At 42.9% G+C, this 22,625-nt stretch overlaps 1 protein-coding gene and 1 pseudogene across 1 annotated transcript in view; one reads left to right on the top strand and one right to left on the bottom strand.

The window, feature by feature from the left end:
* The window catches only part of Tbc1d1 (TBC1 domain family member 1), a 222,302-nt gene that overhangs the window by 123,590 nt on the left and 76,087 nt on the right, over positions 1-22,625 (bottom strand). The gene's annotated exons all lie outside the window — the stretch shown is intronic.
* Positions 1,161-1,895, top strand: LOC105743722 (annotated as a pseudogene).

The raw sequence follows: 22,625 nt of genomic DNA, 5'->3' as shown, positions 1-22,625 counted from the left end.
CTCTCAGTGATGACTGTTGAAGTGAATGGTCTCAATTTCTCAATCAAAAGACAGACTGAAAGAATGGATCAGAAACAAAACCCAACAGTATACAAGAAACACATTTATTTTTTAAAAACTTATAGGCTGGGCTGGTGAGATGGCTCAGTGGTCTAAAGCACCTACTTAGAACAAGCTTAGCAAAGCACAGGGACCGCGGTTCAATCCCCCAGCACCACATGCCAGCCAGCCCCGCCCCCTGGTGGGCTGAGCTGGCCACACACACACACACACACAAATAAATAAATAAAAATTTTTAAAAAATAAATCTTAAAAACTTATAGGCTAAAAAGCAAAAGTCAAGGAAAAAAAAAAAAAGCTTCCTTGAAAGAATCCAGAATAAAGCAGGAGTACCTATCCTATTTTCAGACAAAGACAACTTCAACCCAAAACTAATCACAAAAGACAAGGTCTCCACATGTTCGTTAAGGGAACCATTCAACAAGAAGCACTGACAACCACAGCCACACATGCATCACACACTGGTATACCCAACTTCATAAAACTATCACCAATGGACATGAAAGTCAAATAAATACTAATACAACTGTAACAGGAGACCTCAATACTGCACTGTCTGGGCCCGGGGAGATGGCTCAGGAGAATAAGTGCTCGCCTGGCAAGCACAGGGTCCTGAGTTCAATCCCTGGTACCTAAAAAAAAAAAAAAACTCAACCAAGAAATATCAGAGTTTAAGGGGCCAGGGAGATGGCTCATTAGAATAAGCACTACCCTGGCAAATGCAAGGGTCTGAGTTCAATCCCTGGTTCCACAAAAAAAAAAAAAAAAAAAGAAAAGAAAAGATAGATCAGAGTTTAACCAAACTTTCAAATAAATGGACTAAATCCAAGAGAACACACATTTTTCTCACCATCACATGAACTTGCCCTAAAATTTATCACATAGTATAGCCCACAGCGTAAGCTTAAGTAAAGGTGAAACAACCAAAATTATGTCATACATATTATCAGATCATAGCAACTACAAATCAGTGGCAGATAAAATGAATGACCAAAGCTGAACCAAGAAAATACACAAAACCAAATAATCTAGTATCAATCAATGAAACTGGAAGCAATGAAAAAACTACCAACATCAAAGTATTAAGAAAAAACTAGGGGATGCGCTAGGTGCTACCGCTGGCCCGTAGAGTTTGCGTGGGTGCTGGGCATCTCAGCCATGGCTGCTGCAGGCTCGGGATGTTCTATGCGGTGCAGAGGGGCCGTAAGACCGGGGTCTTCTCGACTTGGAATGAGTGCAAAGCACAGGTGGACCGGTTTCCTGCCACCAGATTTAAGAAGTTTGCCAGCGAGGATGAGGCCTGGGCTTTTGTCAGGAGGGCTTCAAGCCCAGATGGCTCAGAAGAGCAGAACGATGCAGGGGAATCACAGGTGAAGGCCAGCAAGCGGCCCCAAGAGCCTCTGGATGACAGTGAAGATGCAAGCACAGAGCCGAGCGTCAAGCTTGCGAGACAGAGCACAGAGTCAGCCCCTCTCATTAGCAAGGACATGTTTTCTTACATGGGAGACTCTGTCGTTGTTTACACCGACGGCTGCTGCTCCAGTAATGGGCGGAGGAGGGCCCGAGCAGGAATCGGTGTTTACTGGGGGCCAGGCCACCCTCTAAATGGAGGCATTAGACTTCCTGGGCAACAGACCAACCAGAGAGCAGAAATCCATGCAGCATGCAAAGCCATAGAACAAGCCAAGGCGCAGGACATCAGCAAGCTGGTGCTGTACACTGACAGCATGTTCACCATCAATGGGATCACCAGCTGGGTTCCCGGCTGGAAGAAGAATGGGTGGAGGACAAGCTATCTCCCTAACCCAGGCTTTGATTTAAATAAGGACTCATAAAAGTAAAACATTTGAGTAAGACATGGTGGACCACATGTAATCCCATCACTCTGGGAGGCTGAGGCAGAAGGATCACAAGTTTGCGCTCAGCCTGGGCAATTTAGAAGACCTTGTCTCCAAAACAGAAGTGTAAATGAGAGAAGAGACAAATTCAGGGAAGTAGCTCCATGCAAAGGCCCTGGGTTTAATCCCAAGTACGGCTGGGGTTTTGGGGCACACCTACAGTGTAATTCCTGAATGAGTGAGGCCAGCCTGAACTATGTAGTGAGGCCGTCTCAAAACCCAAAATAAATACTGTGAAAAGAAAAAAAAAGAAAAGACTAGGTCTCCATGGATTCCCTGGGGCCAGGTTCTACAACTGCAGAGAGGATCTAATGTCAACACCCTTTAAATGCCTTCATGAAATTAAAAGAGAAGTAGTACTCTCACATTCATTCCTGAAAGCAAGATTACCCTCATCCTGAAAATGATAAAAAGACTTAAAAACAGAAAACTACCAACTGAATGAACATAAATGCAAAAATCCTCAATAAGATACTGGCAAACAGCATGCATCAAATCATCAAAAAAAAATCATATATTATTCCAGGGATTGATTTCAGAGATGCAAGGATGTTCTGACCTATGCAAATCAATAAATGTACACAACACATTAATAGAAATAAGGACAAAAGTCACATCATGATCTCAAAACAGGCAGAAAACACAGAGCCTTGACAAAATGTAATATCCACTTATGATTAAAACCCTGAAGAAGGGGCTGAGGAGATAGCTCAGCAGTCAAGCACCTGCCTGGCAAGCACAAGGACCCAGGTTTGACCCCCAGTAACACATGCTGTGCTAGCCGCCAAAACCAGGAATGGTGGTACATGCCTGTAATCCCAGCGCTAGGGAGTCTGAAACAGAAGATCACTAGGAGTCTGAATTTCATAGGGAGACACTGTATCACAAAAAAAAAAAAAAAAATCCTGAAGATAGGTAATAGAGAGTCCTTATCTCAATCTGATAAAAGCCAGGGGGCCTGGCCCTAGCTCAGGCCTTTAAGTGGCTGCTTCCACAAAGCTGTCAGCCTCAGGTTGCTGGAGTTCGAACCTCACACCTCTCCCGCTGGCCAAAAGTGCCCTGAAGGCATTCGAGGAACACACACACACACAAAAAAAAATCCTCATGGGGGCCTGGCCCTAGCTCAGGCCTTTAAGCGGCTGCTTCCACAAAGCTGTCAGCCTCAGGTTGCTGGAGTTCGAACCTCACACCTCTCCAGCTGGCCAAAAGTGCCCTGAAGGCATTGGAGGAACAAAAAAAAAAAAAAAAATTCCTTATTCAATCTGATAAAAGCCATCAGCCAACATTATATTAAGTGAAGAGAAGCTGAAAACTCCCCCTTAATTCAGGAATAAAACATGGATGTCCACTATCACCACCCCTGTTGAATACAGTTCTCAAAATGTTACTCAGAGCAATTAGACAAGAGTTAAGTAATAAAAGCAATATAACTAGGAAAGAAGTCAAATGATCATTGAAAATGGCTTGATATTCTACACAAAGATGCAAAAGTCTACCAAAACTTTTAGAATAACCAAATTCAGTAGTGCAGCAAAAGACAAAATCAACACTCGGCAATTGCATTCTTATATACCAATAATAAACTCACCAAGAGAGAAATTAGAGAGAACAATACCTTTCACAATAGCATCTAATAAAATACTTACGAATTAACCAAAGAAGTGAAAGCCCTCTACAATGAAAACGACAGGATTTTGAAAAAGAACATCAAAGAGGACATAAAAAAGTGGAGCCAATATATCAAAATAGTCATAAAACTGTTATACAGATTTATTATAATCCTAATCAAAATACCAATAGCACACCTCACAGCACTAAAGAAAGCAATCCCAAAATTCATATGGGAGCAGAGGATACCTAGAATAGCAAAAGCAATTCTAGGCAACAAGGGCAAGGCAGAGGACATTGCAATCCCAAACTTATACTATAAAGCTATAGTGATAAAAACAGTATGGCATGGGCAAAAACCAGATTTATGGATTATGGAACAGAAAAGAGGATGCAGAAACAATGACAGACACACTCAACTATCTTATCTTTGACAAAGCAGCCAAAATCTTTTGCTGGAGGAAAGCAGCCTCTTTAGCAAACAGTGCTGGGAAAACTGGTTAGCCAGATGTCAAAGACTGAATCTAGACCCTTATCTCTCACCATGTACTAAACTAAAAATAGATCAAATATTTAAATATTAAAACAGAAATACTTAATCTGCTGGAATACAAAATAGGTAAATTCTTGAAAGCAAAAGTATACAGAAAGACTTTCTGAGCAAAAACCCTGGTTACTCAAGAAATAATACCAAGAATCAACAAATGGATCACACTAATTAAAAAGCTTCTACAAAGCAAAGGGGACCACTAACAAAGCGAAGAGACAACCCAATGGGAAAAGACTTTGCCAATTACTCTTCACAGGACTAATATCTAGAAAATATAAAGAATTTTAAAAATTACACTTCTCAAATTTAAGGACTCAGAGGCTAGGGAGATGGCTCAGTAGAATAAGTGTTTGCCTGGCAAGCGCAAGGGTCTGCGTTCAATCCCCGGTTCCGCAAAAAAAAAAAAAAATCAAATTTAAGGACCCAATCAAGAATTGGGCATGCAAAATGAAGACATTTCTCAGATGAAATACAAATGGCTAAGGATTTCTTTTTTAAGTTCAACATTTCTGGCTATTGGAAAAAGCAAATTATAATAACATTGAGTTCCCATCTCACTCAATAAAAAAATGGCTGTTATCCATAAATCAAGCAATAAAAAAACCTTGAGAGGCTACAGGGAAAATGGAACTATTCCTCTCTGTTGATAGAAGCGTATACGTACAACCCCTATGGAAAGCCGTACAGATTCCTTGAAAAGCTAAAACTTGAAATTTTATCTGATCCAGCTACTTCCCTTCTAGATATGTCCCTGAGAAGGTTAAAGACATCACATCACAGCATTGCGTCGCACCCGTTCTACGGCAGCACAACTCAATTTCTAAATCTTGGTAGCAGACTGTATGTCCATCACAAACTGAATGGATAAAGAGCACATAGCATTTATACACAGTGACATACTACTCTGCCATCAAGAAGAATAAGTTTGAGCCACTTCAGGAAAACAACTACACCCTGAGACCATAATGTTAAGTAAAATAAATCATCGGACACACAAACTTAAATGCCACATGGCTTCCCTTCTAGGAGAAGGCAAATGCATGAACAGCAAAGTAGAAGACAGGCAATGCGGAAAAGAAAGAAAGTAAGTAATGTAACTCATACACTCAGTATGTAAAAGTGTACCTAATTTAGTATAACTGCTTTATGTGTTTTATGTGCTTTTTTGGCCTGTCATTCTGGCCATTATTCTGTGTTTATAATTAACTTTATGATTTACAAATCTGAAGCTTTAAAAAAAACAAAAGTCAGGTCTGGTGTGGTACCTGCCTCTAATCCCAGCATGCAGGAGGCTGAGGCAGGAGGTTTGAGGCCAGCCTGGGCTATATAGCGAGTTGAAGACCAGCCTGAACTCTGTACCAAGACCTGGTCTCAAAAAAGAAACAAAAACAAAAACAAAAACAAAGTGCAGGGCTGGGGGAAGGACTGAATTGAGATGTGTTATGCACATGCACCAATGCCCCACAATGAACGTCATCATTATGGACTACAAACATCTACTAATAAAAAATTTTAATGTGCTCAATGTATGAATGTTGTAATGCACACTAAAAACTTAATGACTTCAAAGTTTTTAAATAACCAACATCTAAAGGGACCTGGAGATAACCCGGGGTATAATCAGTCACAGTGCCTGTGCACAGCAGGTGCGCAGCAAGTGTTGGCAGAAGGAACAAACGGTGGAAACAGTAACCAAAAGCTCTGGGGAGCAGTCGGTTTTTGATTGTAAGATTTCTCTAGACAGCTGAAAATGCACCACTTTCAGTGCCAAAGCTATTTTTTATGTTAAACCTTTTCAGGTGGGAATTGTTCAGTATATTTTTTTCAAAAGAATTTGTGGGGACCATATACTACAATGTCCACAGAGGTGGACTGAGGGTGTGCCGCTTCAGCAGCAGAGACAGGCAAGACTTCCCGAGATCAGTAAGCCTCCTAGGTAAAAGGCATTCTCCTAGCTCAGGCAGCACATCCCACATTCCTACCAACCCTCCCCATGCACATGGCAGCAGGTCCTCTCAGACGCACTTTAGGGGCGAAAGCAGAGTCTATAAAGTCTTTGTGCAGGAGACTCTCAGAGGGCTGGAGAAGCCCATGGGCCTGTAGCACTCTCAGAATTAACTTTTTCAATGCATAAAACCGAAACAAAGAAATGCAAAAGAATCTAATTATACTGAAAAGAAATTATGTAAATAATTATGCTATAGTATTATGTGCTTATAACCATATTAACAAGATCTGCCACATACCCACATATAATCCCAAGTAATGATGAACACACAGTATTTCTGACAAGTATACAACAATCAAAGATGCAATGATACAAGATGCAATGTGAAAACTGGGATACTTGGTTTTGGCTCCTAATTTCTAGCAAAAGAGCTTCTACACCCTTCCAAAATTCTTGGAGTAGTAAGAGTATCTCGTTATCCGTATCTGAATTTCTAGTGCCCTAGACAGCTCAGCTCTGGCTGGTTACCAGAGAAATCACTCACATGATTAAAGGGCTGGAACCTGAAGCCCCATACCACCTCCTGGAAATGGAAAGGCTGTAACAGAGGTCACCACCGCTGGCCAGCAATCAATATGACCATGTAACAGAGCACACACAAAAATCACCAAAACAGAGCTTCCTGTGGTAAACACCTGAGAGCAGCCCTGCACCTCCCAGCCCCCAGCCAAGCCTTGCTCCTCTTCCACGCAGATGATCCTGTGCTTGGCCCTTGATAATAAACTATGAACATTAAGTACAGAGGATCTGGAGTTCTGTAAGCCTTTCTAGCCGGCTACGGCACCTGAGGAGGGGTGTAGAACCCTCGGTTTACTGCTCAGAAGGGAGGCCTAGGCCAGTGACTAGCACCCAAAGTGGGTGTGCGCAACCTTGAGAGGCTGAGCCCTTAACGGTGAGGGCTGCACTCATTCTGGGCAGTATGGGCAAACTTCACTGAATCTGTGGACCCCCAGCCAGCATCCAGAGAGCAGGAGACCTGGGTGCTGGTGTGAAGAAGAACCCAACTCATCTGGCATCAGCAGCACTGGGAACAGAAATAGTGGTAACTGACTTTATTGATGCCACTGTCACAGGACTTCTAATGCCTTGGGTTTGCAGACTATATTCATAATCAAAAGATATGCTGCCTTTTAGCTTAAGTCAGTGAAAATAAAGATGTAATGTTTTTCCCTCCCCAAGTACAGGCAGTCTAAAGCACTGGCACCACATGCTGTGCCAGCACCACCAGCAGGATGGCCTGAGCTGGCCACAAAAAAAAAAAAATCCAAGTACATGGACCCACTAACTTCCATCCCCTTATCCCAGGTCAGGGAACATTTGACTAACCAGACAGAATGGAACCGGCAACTCAAAGGTAAGAAAACAGCCACCACTACTCATCTCTCTTAAGACCACACAGTGTACATACGTAAGTATTTGTAACTTTTTCAAATGTTAACAATATTCAATTTAGGTCCAGTGTGATTCACTGCCTAGTTAGCCCTTGAACACGATAATTTAGTCCAATACAAAGACAGACGGGAAAGTGCTTCTGCTATCAACTTTGCATTATCCCTGCCGATGGGAAGACAGGAAAAGTAAGACCAAATACCTTGGGAAGCCTGTTTGAAAGGGGAAACAACTCACCCTGGACAACTGCTGCAGTGAGGTTTTCCTGGATAATCCCCCTCCACCGAGAATCTGCTCCCTTTTTGGCTCCTCTGAACCCATTTGCCCAGGGCTGCTTTCTGGGTTCCACGGAACCTCCCAACCTCCACTTTGGGCTAAGGGCGGGTAGTATCTGACTCCAGGAATCCTTTCAACCTGTTGGGATGTTCATGTTCCCTAAGCACACACTTCAATGTGTGAGGCCAACAGGTAGCAGTTTTTGGTTTCACTGTAACAGTAACCTCAATTTAAACAGTTACTTGAAAATATTCCAGAGTGCTGCAGGTAAACTGTATTGGTTACAACAACAATATTTAGAAAAACAAGTAGGCTTCCTTGTCTTAACTTTACTTACTATGATGTAAGGAAGGCTTGACCAGCAAACAGTATTTTATACAAGCATGTGCACGCACACTGTCACACAGAAGGACAGATTTCTGACTCAGAGCTAATGCTCACACTGGGAGTAAATAATTGACTGATGAAGAAGCAGCTAAGGAGACAACAGAAAGAGGATGAAGTCAAGAGATGTGAAACAGGCAAGAGTTGGGCGGCTGGATGGGGGGGGGGCTCTGTGGGGAGAAGCAGAAACATTGAGCAGACCCCCCTGCAATAAATCAGAAATCTGAATACAGATGACAACTTGATAGTCCTATGAGCACTCTCTTTTTGTAGGGACATTACATTTCTAAACAAAAACTGGAAACTCCAGAAAATGAAACCAGGGTATACTGTGGTTCAAAATAACTCCCCACCCAGTACACTCTTGCATTTGCATTCTGCCCAAAATTTCTGATAGATTAGAAAGAAAAAAATGTACTTGTAGTAGAAATTGTATAGGAAAGCTACTGTGTCTTCTAAGAGGAGACATACTTATTTTCAGCAAAAGAGGCATACTTTTAAATAGACCTTATCTATATAAACATCCAGACTGGGCTACTTCTGCTGGCTCTGGGTGGCAGATATAAGGTCGCTTGTGATTTCTGCCTGTCAGTATAGCACCTTTTCCTACGATTTACACACACTGTTTTCACTGTCTTCAAATGGATTTAATTTTTTGTTCAGTACAGTATTACTAAATTGAGCTGGGGAGATAGCTCAATGGAATAAATGCTTGCCTGGCAAGGCCAAGGTCCTGAGTTCAATCCCTGGTACCACCAAAAAAAAAAAAAAAAGTATTACTAAATTGAAAAAAGAAAAAGCCAACAACCTTCAACTGAAAAGTACCCATGGGATAGATAAAACTTGCCAAAACTTCATATGAAAAGATTTAAGGATTTTCGTTGATGGTAAACCCAAGATAAACCTGCAGAATGGCCTGGAAAGCAGAAAGAGGGAAGGAGAAAAAAGGGAGAGGGGAGTGAAGAGGATGGGAGGGAGGGGATGAGAGAGACGGAGAAAGACAGAGTACAAACAAAAAAAAAATCTAGTTTTAGGAGAAATATTATCTTTGCATTGAGAAGTCCCTCTCCCCATCCTTCTTGCCGAACAGGCTGTGCAGCAAGTTTCATGTATGCTTTTAGGGAGAGTGAGTGTGCGTGTGTGCATGTGCATTACTGGGGACTGAAAGCAGGGATCCTCCACATCTGAGCACACCCCAGCCCGTTTTTATGCCTAAGCTTGTGACAGATCCCTGTTAAGGTGCTCAGGGTAGCCTGGAACTTGCAGTCCTGCCTCAGCCTCCCTATAATGGCTTCTAGGCAGGTGCCATCATGCCCGGTGATTTGAGAAGACTAAAAGCAGCAGTAACAGCTGGCGTGGAATCTGGAACCTCTGAGCAGAGACTGGGGCAGGTGACAAGGGCCTGCTGGAACCTGCAGGAGGAACAAATCTGCCCCAGGAAAGACGTTTGTTCTGTTCTTCTGGTGGGGCTGGGGTGGGAGAAAATGAGGCACGAAGTGTATCTGCCCTGAATGTCCTGGTGTGCACCCTTTGTCCAAATACTATGCGTTGATGAGAAATTACAGTATTCAAGGGGGAAAGAAAAGATGGGCACAGTAGGCCTGCGAAGCCGCAGTCGCCACCAGGCAGGAGCTAGGTTGAAAGCACAGTTCCCTCCCTGCTTGGCCACCACACCAGGCCTGGGGGCTCTGGCTTAATATTCACAGGATCGGCTATTTCACAATCAGGAACATTCCCAAAGAACTACACCAGAACCAAGGCTGACAGAGACGGAGCAGCTGCCCGCTGGAGGCTGTTTCTCCCACGCCAAGGAGCACAGTAAACCAGAGCACAGGAAACCGACAGAGAGACACCTGGAGCCCACCTACTACAATCAAGGAATCAGATTCCACCTATCCACCAGGAGTGCAGCCTTTGAATGCTAATTTGATTTACAAAGCCAAAGCTTAGGATAAAAGATAAATCCCGCCCCCCAAAAAAATTAAAAGATAAGCCCTAAGGAGAGGAACAGTAGGGCAGTGAAATCATACCCCCTTTAGGACACAGTTTGTAAAAACGCTCTTCCATTGTCTACATCCCCTAAAGGCAACAAAGACAATGTCTTCATCTACATCCCTAACTCTGAATTCTTTCTTCAACCATGTAAATAGTCACCTCTTCAAAGAATCATCCAGACTTCACTCACTTTGACCTTAAAACATCCAAATCAAATTCACTGTTTCTACCCTAATACAGCTCTCTTTCTTACTTAGAAGTCACCTTCCAGGAAGCCAGGCCCCAAACTTGGAAAGCAGCTTCCACTCCTTGTTACTTCTCCATCTTTCTATGAACCAAGTGTCTTCTTTTTTCTCACCTTAAGCCCCAAACATAAATGCTGGTCTAGGTCTGTCCCCTTGTGGCCCTGCCTCTAGTCCATCCCCACCCCTACTCCTCCTCTCTGACAGAGAGATCTTCCAGAAGGCGAGGGAGTCTGCCTACAGAGGCTCTGACCAATTTCCTCTGCCTTATTTCACCTGACTTCTGTGCAAGCTCCCTTCTAGCCAAATCTACTTCCCTAGCATCCTGAGGCTCTGCCCGTGTGAAGGCCACCACTATGCCTGTGCCCCGTGGCTCTTTCTGCATGGATGGAATGCCCTGTCCCATCTCCACCTCCTGGATGACACTCTGGAATCACTCATTTCCACCTGTTTACCTTAGAGGTCAGGACAGTAAGCCATGGAGAGCAAGAACCAGTGACATCCAGTTACAGAGCCAGGCTGGACAGAACCAGTCCTCCCTGGTCAGAGTTGTTTTTCTACTCTGCTCCAAGTCCTCATGATTTGCTTTTAATTGTAATGAAGTAGGCTTCAGTGTAATATTTCCTTATTAGGGCTTGGTTACTTTCTTCACCACTGGGTCCCAATACCTGACACCCACCACACAGAGGAGGAAAGGTTTACTTTGGTTCATGCTCACTGCCCACGGTCAGGGGGCTCCAGGCAGGAGGGCATGGCAAGAGGGCCTGGTGGACAGCTGCTCTCAAACCGACCACAGGAAGTAGAGCCAAGGGAGTGGCACAGCAGTGTGCCACGCCCTTCCAGGCCACACCTCCAGGGGTCAGCATCTTCACCAGGCTCTGCCCCCAACAGCACCTGGAGCCCTAAACTCATCAGGGGCCCAAACCCCTGATAATTATATGCTCCCATGATTCGATCACCTCTAACCACCTGAGGCTTCTAAAGGACATTTTAGATCTAAACCATGGAAGGTGACTGCACCATAGTGCTGCTAGGATCCCCTGTAGATCACCCACTGTTGAGTTCCTGGCTGGATGCGCTGCTGGAGGTGCGGCCTGGCTGGAGGAGACCACCAGGGCCAGAACCTGGAAGAGTGCATGCCCCACGAGGAAGCTGACAAACACAGAGGCTAAACCTCTAGGCCCACTGAATGAAGCATCAGGTGGGGCAGCCAGTGCCCACATGCCCGGTGACTAAGGGATTTTGAGACTCAGAGACTTGCCAGGTTTATACCGTCAAGTTCATCAGCAGGTTCTGTGGGCATAAAGAGCTTGGTGCCCCCACAGGGTCTGCATTCCGCCTAATGGCAGAATCATCCTCTCCCCCAGAAAGAGAGAGTTAGCTGGGTGGGGTCCAGTGACTCTGTCTATTCAAACAGGGTTAAAGCAAAACTTTGCTAAGGGGATCTGCAGAGCCGGGGCCTCTGTGGTCCAGGATACTGTGGTCCTTTTTTTTGAGCCAGGGTCTCTCTATGCATTTCAAGCTGGCCTTCAGCTCACTTTGTAGCCTAGACTGGTTTGGTCCTTTCTTAATATCTACATCCAAACCTCACCTCTGGCTCCCAAGCCGAAAAGTCAAGCTTTTCAGAAGTCTACAGTGGCTGCTGATCATCCCTGACTAACTCAATGGTGAAACTGTGAAGTGAGACATACTACATTTGGAATTAGCCAAATGGTATATTTGTTCTGCATAGCAAAGGACTGGCTGCAAAGGGAGGCTGGGAGATAGCTCAGTAGAATAAGCACTTGCCTGGCAAGTATGAGGGCCTGAGTTCAATGCCCGGTTTGGGGGAAAAAAAAAAGGAAGAAGAAGGAGGAGGAGAAGGAGAAGAAGAAGATAACGATGACGACGACTGGCTGGAGAGCGTGGTGGTTCCCTGGTCCTCCTTATGGCAGGACTATTGTGTAACTGCCTTCACATGTGACTTTTCCTCCAAGAAGTCAGCCTCTCTTTCTCTCCATCTGTCTCGCTCTTTCTCTCTCTCATTCTGCATGCACTGATGACAACAAGCACAGTAATATAGTGTACCCTACAATTAACTTGGAGAAGCAGCCAGAGTCTTGGCTAAGGGCATTGGCAATGGTCCACCACTCCCTCCCCAAGTATAGTAACTGCAACAACCAGGGTTTGGTGGTCAACACCAAGCTCTTTCCAAGAGATCACAGCTTCAACTGATTTGCACACCACAGAATCAACAAAAATCAAACTTTGGTGCAACAGTCTTTCAATGGCACCAAAACAGAATAGTAGAGAAAAGGCTGCCTTTACTGAAACAACAGTAATTTAAGTTTCAGTGTATGATATTTACTTATGTTTAGAGTAGAATCCCTTCAATTCACCCTGAAGGATTCTAAAACTGAAGAAAATGACTATTTCAGAAGCAACAAGAGAGTTCTGGCTATAGATCAGTAATATTCATGCTTACTGAGTAAATAGTTTATAATAATCAGTACATAAGGAACCATAAGCTCATTACTCATAAGTAGGTTTTTGGTTTGCATTTGAGGTCAAATTTCATAAGCTCTAGCACTTTATATTTGGAAACTTACACATGTGTTTTTAAGAAAAAGCTTGGCACAATAGAGACCTGCACAATAGACCTGTCTAAATGTCTAAGCAAATATTATGTCAAAAATCTTAAGTTTATTTTCACCTAATGACTGGTTTCCTTTGGGTCCACCCTGTAAAAAAAAAAAAGCTTCCGCAAAAATATCATTTGGCTAATTCTCTGCCTTTTGTAGGCTTACAAATATAAACTCTACTAAACAAACTTCCTTCCTATTTTTAAAATTTTCTAAAATTAAAGGACTTACATCTTTGGTTGGCAAACTTTTCCTGGAGTTTACCAGCCTTGGCAATGAAAAGATTCTTCATGGTTGTGAGACTGGAAAACACCAGCAATTGTCCAGCTGCCCTTGCCTTCCTTTATTTCAGGGGACAAGAAGCAAAGATGCAGAGTTGTGACTTCGGGCAAGGTAGTAGAGGCCAGGGTAGTTCTCTACCCCCAGTTCACCCTTATCCGAACTGCTTATGGCCTGAGGTAAGCATTCTGTTCTTGTTCAAGTCATGCACAATATGGTGACAGATGAAACCTAAATATCATAATGGAGTGTAGTGCTCTAAACTGTCAGAACACCTTGCTTAGCTTTTAGCTGGACCTCAGTGAGAGCCACTGTTGGGAGCCATGGAAGCTGGGAACTGCTCATATGTGTGAGGGCAGGACAAGGCCACAAGGCCACGAGGGCAGGACAAGGCCTAAAGCAGTCAAGTTACCTCAGTCTTGAGAAAAGTATCCTGCTTGGGCAGTTTCAGTCATTAGTTGCTAGGCAACCTTGTGTCTCACATACTAACTTCACAAGGGTATAAACACACACCTCTATTGTTGTTCAAGTCCTTTGTCCATCAGGCAAACAGGCCTCCAGCTGACCTCAGCTCTTATCCCTTGTCTTTATTTTCTAAATCTCCCTGCTGCTTTCTCCCATTTTCTCCCAGGGACCACTGAGAGACCAACAAGTCCCTACAAACCATCTCACCTATGAAGGGTTTCATATTTTTCATCTTGAAAAAGAGTAAATAAGGGCCAGCCAGATAGCTTAGTGGATTAAAGCACCTGCTTAGGCAGATGCAGGGGCTGGGAGTTTGATCTCGGCATGCTGTGCCAGCCCCACCCGCAGGGCATGCTGAGATGGCAATTGAGACTAGACTTGGTAGCACCTGCCTGTAATTCTAGTACATGGGAGGCTGAAAACAGGAGAATCACTACAAATACAATCTGTGTAGCAAGACCCTATAGACCCTGTACTAAATACCCCCCCCAAAAAAGGGGAGGGGAGAGAGTAAACAAGGCCAGGAATGGTAGTGACCCATGCCTACAATTGCACCACGCAAGAGGCTGAGGCATGAGGATGGCCCCAAGTGTAAGACCTAGCAAGGCCTTGTCTCAAAAAGGGGGGAGGGACAGAAAATGCAAAACTACAAAGGCCTTCTCCATGCATACTCAATGATGGTGACAGTGATGGTATGACAGACAGCTCAAAGTTTTGTGCTTAATCTCAGCAGGATTTAGCTAAGTATGTGTGACTAAAACCTCAGTAGCCTGAAAGGAGGTTATTTATCCCTATTTTACAGATAATACACATTGACACTTAGAGCAAAATAAACTTATACAAGGTCATATCTCCACTGACAACTGGAAAAGAGGGGATCTGTTCCAGACCAGTGATTCCACAGACCCTGTCTCTCCTCCTCCCTAGAGATTCTAAGCCTGACTTGTAATCAGAAAGGCAAGGAGTCAAAACTGATAACAACCATGGTGATCATTCACAATCTTATTTTACAGATCAAGGACTAAGGCCTTGGGAAGGATCACCTGCTCAAGACCCAGAAATTTAGTGGAAATGCATGACTAAATCCAGGTAAAGTATTCCCAAGCAACCCCAAGCTAAAGAAAGTTTAATACATCTTCTCAGTTGATATCCAAACAAGACTACTTAATGGGGTGTGAACAATAATCACCACTGCTACGTCATCGGTGAATCCTAAACTGCAGACACAGGACAAACCTGGGCCTCTGGCCACACCATTAACTTTCTGCCTGAGCCATCATGGCACGAGAAATGTCCACTGTGGCAGGATTCTCTAAAAAGCCTGTTTGGGACATTCTCAACTTAAAGTAGATATTGCAGGTAAGTGGAATAACTATAAAACAGGGTTCTACAGTGCTTTATAAAGGAATAACAGAAAATATATAACACTCTTCAACCCAAAACTCAAAGCAACAAGAAAATGCAAAGTCAGTCTGTGATCACCTCAACCGGTCTCTTCTGATCGCTCAAAGGCCCAAACACCCTTCCCATCATGACCTACCTCCACTCCTCCTACCACTGATTCTCCTCTTTCCTGCTTTTTTCCCTTTCTCAGAACAGCATGAAAAGTAAGGATATTAAAAATATCCACTACACTTCAAGAGTTTCAACCTTATACACTTGTGCTCAAAAGTAAACATGTGTGACTCTCACCAAAGAACGAGGAAAAGCTCCATTTCTCAAGAGGACAAGATATTGTTTAAGGTCTGCTGACCTTGTTCAGGGATGTGTCCCTCTATTCCAAGACAGCACTGCTACGATAGACAAAACATAAATCAGGAGCCACATAATGCAAATTTAAACTTAACAGCTACAATTTCTATTGTACAATGTGGTTGTGACATATTTTTACAGTTAACACATTTTTTAATAGTTTGAGGGATGAAATCCAGGGCCTCACATATGTGAAGCAACCACTCCACCACTGAGCAACACCCCAGCAAAATAGAGCATATTTTTGAAAAGTGCTAAGCAAGTGAATGCAAGTGTTCTTGCCACAAAAAAGCTGTGTGAGGCAGTGTACGTGTTAACTAGCTATATTTAGTCATCTCACACTATCTAAACTTCAAAATATATATTATGTATGGTAAACAAGTTACATACCACTCTGAATTTCCATTTCTTCATACTCCTTTCCCAAAAGCATAGAGAGAGGGATTATCACTTCCACAATTGCTTCAAGAATTAAATACATGGGCCAGCCAGATAGCTCAGTGTATTAAAGCGCCTGCTTAGGCAGACACAGGTGCCAGGGCCTCAATCCCCGGCATACCATACTGGCCTCACCCCTGGTGTGCACTGAGAGAGAGATTGGGACTGGACGCGGTGGTGAGTACCTGTAATCCCAGCACTTGAAAGGCTGAAAACAGGAGGATCACTACAAGTCCAATCTGTGTAGTGAGACCCTGTACCAAATACATTAAAAAAAAAAAAAAAAACCAACAACAGCAAAAGTGAATTATCAGATTACTCCTGCATGGATGATGAAAATGATCCATTATGGTAAAACATGTTTTCATAACAGAACAATGGTGCAAATGCATTATGCTGTTGATGAAGACAACTTTGGCATTGGCCATGTGAGCCGAAGTTCCTTTGATGGTAAAATAGAGCAAGAATCGACTGATACAGACACAAGAAATGCAGACCTCCTGGATGCAGCTGATGATGCAAACAGCACTATGTATTTGTATTGAACTGGGTACAATGTGTGAGTACAAATATGTGAGTACATATTTGACTAGCTGAAATGCAAAATGACCACGCAAATGAAACTATGCTATGTTGGAACTAGGTCGGAAAGTTGGAACTAGGTCGGCTGTGGCAGGGGTGAAACATACTGGAGAAAATGCCAGCACCATTCTTCATGTGGAAACTGCAGCAGGCAAAATGCTGCACAACACTGTGAAATACACTCAGGCTGAAAGGCAAGTAAAAGCTTCTGAATGCACCAATAGCCATATTTAAGAATGTATTTATTGTGACAACCACTAACTGAATTTAAAGCTAAATGTGGTGGTGCACACCTGTAATCCTAGCACAGGGGTGGGGGTGCGGGGAGGGTGCTGAGGCAAAAGGATCGTTTCAAGCTTAAGCTCAGCCTGGGCTACACAGTGAAACCCTGTCTCAAAGACAAAAAATAGATATGGAAAAGCAATGAGTCAAAATATAAGGGCCGGCCAAATAGCTAAGCAGATTAAAGTGCCTGCTTAGGCAGACTCAGGGGCTAGGAGTTCGATCCCAGGGCCTGCCACAACCACCCCACCCCTGGGGTGCACTAAGATGATTGAGACTGGTTGTGGTGGTGCACACCTGTAACCCCTGTAATCCCAGCACTTGGGATTGGGATCACTACAGAGTCCAATCTATGCAGTGTGAGACCCTGTAGACACTGTCCTAAAATAAATAAATAAATAAAAATAACAGCATAAAAATTTATGTCCATTTAGATACAAGGACTTACCAGTCTTTCCATGTAGACAGATATCCTGGAACTCAGCCATCAAGTCCTTATTTGTGTGATAATAAACTAATGCTGGGAACAGATTTGCTCCTATCTCCTAAGCTAATTGGAACTCGACAATTGGTTTACCAGTTTCCAAATGAGATTACATTTGCTAAGAGAGTACAAGCTGACTAGGTCAGGAATTGTGCACAGGAACTAAGCAGGCATTCCATATTAAATGTTGTAACTTCAAAACTGAGTGATATAGTATAATCTTTGACTTTCAGAAAGATATATGACCTCACATATGGAAAAGAAAAAGCAAACTAGCACCGCCAATGTCCATGTTTCACCGCTGTGGCAATACTGATAGGGAAACTTGCAACCGCAAAACCTAAGTGGAGCAGACGCTGATGAGTTACGCAGCAACCACCAAGTCACCTGAAACACAAAACAGTGGCCAATGGTGTTTTTTTACAAGATCTTACACATGTGTAGCATAAATAGTTTGATAGTTTACAAAAGGAAAAAAAAGTGCAAAATATCGGAGAAATTTTCTTAAAAGATTAGGCCTGGAGCTCACAAAAGATCATTTGCAGAGAAGAAAAACAGAATGTTTCTGCCCAGGGAACTATGCAGAAAATCTGTGGAGCACACTGGTGAGCTGACAGGCGAGCAGGCAGATGCAGCATCCCTAAGACCTACTGTGACAATGGGAAAGCAAGACAGGTGACAGGATCGCCACGTAGGAAAGGAAAGGTAAGCACTAGCGCTCTCAATGTAAGTGAGACGCATCCATGGAGCACGCAGTTGTCACAATGTGAAAACTGTCTTTGATGTGACAACTGAAGCAAAGCTTACTTTTATGGTACATTTTTATTGGTATTTTCATTGCAGTTCATATAGGAATTTCTTGATGATGTTTTATCTCTTAGGTTTTGGAAAACTAGTGCACAGCTGATGTGAAAGTGTTGAGGTCTATTTTAAATGCGTAACACAGATTAAGAATAATTTATTTTATTGACATTTTATGTTCCTGTTAACTACAGGCTGTAACTTCCTGAAAAAAAAACAAAACAAAACAGCAAGACCACTGAGGTGGCAGGTGTGTCTTACAAAACGGAAAGTACAAGACATCTGCTGTCAGTGTAAGCAGTGCAAGTTTACTGATCACACTGTTGTTATGTGCAAAGGCTGCTCTAGGCGTGATAAATGAAGTAAAAGTTGTTCTTTGGGGTAGAGTGTTACTGATCTTTTTTTTGTAGTTCATATAATGATTTATTGCTGATGTCCTTTTTTAGACGTGGTATACCAAAACCCACTAGATGTTAAAAATTGTAATGCTAAAAAAATAAAAAATTGTAATATTTTTTATAAACATGCTACAAATACTAAAAAACTCAATACTTTTGTGATACTTTTCCCTGTTAAGTACTCATTGTTTTATATAATAAAACTCATACCATGAAAATGAATAATTCACCAATAGAAATAAAGAGTAAACTTTTACTCCAAATAACAAATGTGGGTCTGACAGACCCATGCTTTTGCGCCTTAATCACAAAATTAAGTCTTAGGTCCCAAAGGTTAAAACAGAATCTGAAAAAAAAGCAAAAGATAAACAGAACAAATACTGTATCTTAGGTTCATTTTTATAGATAAAATAGGTTTAGCAGAAGTCAGCTGAGCCAAGTTCCAAGTTATGTGAGCAGAGGCTTTGAGCCTGAACTCATTCCATACACCTCACACAGAAAAGACAATGTGCAGGAAGAGGACCAAGGCGCATGGAAAGTGAGGAAGTCTGCTCCTTCGAGCCTTTCACGTGCCTCTAACGAAACAGCACAGACCCCTGGGTCACCACTCATCCAGGAACCGGATCACAGACTGGAGAAATTTTAAGATGTGGAAATCAGAGGTGTTTCATTGAGATTCACAAATATAACCAGCTAAAGCTCTGCTGTTCTATATATTTCACAGATGTTCAGGTATATTGTTACGTACTATAAAACAGAATTCAAAAGACTAACATTTCTTGTCCTTTAGATACTTCGCAAAAGAAGTACAAACGGCCAAGAAATAAAAAAATGCCCAGCATTGTTGGCCTTTAGAGAAATGCAAATGAGAACAACACTGAGATTCTGTCTTACTCCCAAAAGAATGGCCACCCACGAGAAATGAAATCATAACAAACCATCCCTAGAGAGGCTGCAGGGAAAAAGGAACCCTTCTCTGCTGTGGCTGGGAAGGCAGGCTAGCACAGCACTACGGAAATCAGTGTGGAGATTCCTCAGCAGCATAAAGCTAGGAATTCCATTTGACCCAGCTCTCCTACTTGGTGTTCTCCGAGGCAGTTAGCAGCATCCCAGTACAGTGATACAAGCATATCCATGTTTATAGCAGCACAATTCATACATGATAGCCGAACTAGAGTAGCAGGCTGTATGTCGATCAAAAACTGGGTGGATAAGGAAAATGCGGTTTTTACACCTAATGGAGTACTTCTTTGCCTTAAAGAAGGATGATGCTGAGTCATTTGTAGGAAAATGGATGCACCTGGAGACCACAACATTAACTGAAATAGACCAGAAACACAAACTGAAATGTCACATGGTTTCTCTTACATGAGAAACCCAAAGCAAAATGAAAGTGCAAAGCACAAAATAACAAAGAGCAAGAAGACAGATCTTTCTCAAAGGGAAAAGACAGTAAGAGCGGAAGGAAAAGAAAGGGAGGGGAGGATTTCAGAACACGGGATGTGCCGTGTTCATGTACCAGCTCCACACAATGCAAAAACCATGTACTGCAAACATGACCAAAAAAAAAAAAAGGAAAGGGATCAAGGGATGGGTGGATCAGGGAGAGAGGAAAGGGGAAGGAGATTAAAAGAAGGAATTAAGATGTGCTATGAAAGAAAAAGAAAAAAAAAGATGTGTTCTGCACCTGTCAGTTCCCCATGGGGCATGTCAGCCTTGCGCACTACGCATATGTACTATAAGCTAGTCTCTAAGAAGCTAACCGAAAGGAAAGGAAGCCTCCACATCATAGCTTATTAGGACTCATAACCAATGACCTGTATTTTATTTGTAAAAACATTTTAAACTTGCAAACACATCTTAAAATGCAAATTAAAGAAACCATGAGCTAACACCAGTATACCTACTAAGAGGATAAAAACCCAGAACAGTGTACCATCAATCATGGACGAGGAGGAGGAGCACCAGGAATCCCAATCGACTGCTTACAGGAATGCAAAGCAGAACAGACTCTTGAAGAGAGCTTGGTAGCTTCTCACAAAACTTAAACATACGCTTACCATATGTTCTAGCAACAGTACTTCCTTGGTAATCTCTGAAAAGAGCTGAAAATTACTTCTACATAAAAATGTATACATGTGCAGATGTTTGTAGTAGCTTTATAGATAACTGCCAAAACATGGAAGCACCCAAGATTTCCTTCTAAAGGTGAATGGATCATCTATAGCAGACGTAAACAAGGGAATATGTAAACAATGGACTATTATTCAGAACTAACAAGAAATGAACTATTACAGGGCATAGTGGTGCAAGCCTATAATATAATTTCAGCACTCTGGAGAGACAGAGGCATTAAGATCTCAAGTGAAGGCCCTGGGCTGCATTCTCAGTATATATATATATATATTATTCCCCAAACTCCCAATTTCAAGATCGTGGTTTTTTGTTTTTTTTTTTTAATGTTTCATTTCATGGGACACATTCCATTAATATCCTTCCAAAAGACACAAGTGACAACTATGAAATAACAGGGTTTATTCTTTATTATTTGTTTATTTATTTGTGGCACCAGGGATTGAACTCAGGACCCTGCGGCGCTTGCCAGGCAACCACTTATTCTACTGAACTATCTCCCCAGCCTGGGGTTTGTTCTTTAAATAAAAAGAATTCCTAGGGCCCGGGGAGATGGCTCAGTGGAATAAGCGCTTCCCTGGCAAGCACAAGGGCCTGAGTTCAATCCCCGTTTCCACAAACAAACAAAAAAAAAAGAATTCCTACATCCATGAGAGAGGCAACAGGACATATATGCACTGTCATTCAACATATGGTCCCCAGCAGACAGGAAATCCCCTAGCACCTCCCCGGAAATGCAGGATATATATTTACCTCAAAGGTAAATAAGCCCAGAGCCAGGACAGCACTGTGCCTGAACCCTGTGGTCAGAAGAAACTAAGCTAAGGACAAGCTGCACTTGCACTCAGCATAGAAGAAGCACAGACCTGCCGAACCATCCTTTTTTCATATAGTTTACAGACTACCAAAGATGATAAAACATTCAAACAATCACAACATAGGGCACAATACATAATGCACCACACCACTGGAAGACTTTGGGGAAAGATCAGCTATGGTCCCTGATGGATTCTGAGTGCCCCAGAATGGAAAGGCAGATCTTTGAAAGGGGTGTGCATGGCGCACGCAGCCTGGCTCCTAGTCGCCTATTCGAGTCTCACATCTGCGGCTCCCTCCAGCGACCTCCCTCCAGCCTTACCAACGCAGTGACTGCAGTTCTCAATGGACCCCCAGGCCGCAGCAGGCATCATTCCAACTGCCCTTTCCGTTATTCCCCACCCTGCTTAGTACATCCATCCAACAAACAAACAGTCAATCAGAGATCTCCGGAAAGGAACAGAGGATGGAAAGAGTTCTGATGGCCACAAATGGAAGACCAGAGCACAAACACATAAAGGCTACGATTAGTGTAAAGAATCTAAGAGAACTAATTATATTTTAATTAGCTTTTTTCTCCATGTGCGATCAGTCTTGAGCCATATTCTATTATGGAGGAGGTGGAGTTTTTCCCCCTGCTTTCTCCACCGTGAATCAAATTATCCTATACCCTTGTTATTAGCACTCAATCCAAATGGAGTTCCCAGAAGCAAAGAGAGGGTGACCACTACCAGCCAACTAGTCCACCAAGTCTTGCTAAGCAGAAGCAGCAAATGTTTTAATTCAGTGTAACGTTTGACTAGGACAGTGATTTCTTCCCTCTTACATGTCGTGAGTGTACGCAAAAAAAATTTTTTTTAAATGTTTAGCTAACCCACTGCATTAACCTAGGACACAACTCAAGGACAAATAAACATCACCCAACTTGAAGTAATGTAACTAACAGAACTGTTGCCTAAATCAGTATCTGCAGTGCTACGTCACCCCTTACAGGCAGGCTGCTGCACTGTGCGCTGGTGAACAGAAGGGCTAACCCACTGGCCAGAGGCACCCAAGGTGGGCAGGTCCAGGCAAGAAACCTCAAAGGTAAATAAGCCCAGAGCCAGGACAGCGCTCTGCCTGAATGCTGCGGTCAGAAGAAGCTAAGCAAAGGACAAGGTGCAC

The sequence above is a fragment of the Octodon degus genome, unplaced genomic scaffold, assembly GCF_000260255.1.
Source record: "Octodon degus isolate 3935 unplaced genomic scaffold, OctDeg1.0 scaffold00158, whole genome shotgun sequence".
Classification (NCBI taxonomy): Eukaryota; Metazoa; Chordata; class Mammalia; order Rodentia; family Octodontidae; genus Octodon; species Octodon degus.
This window is presented reverse-complemented; position numbering and strand designations above follow the sequence as displayed.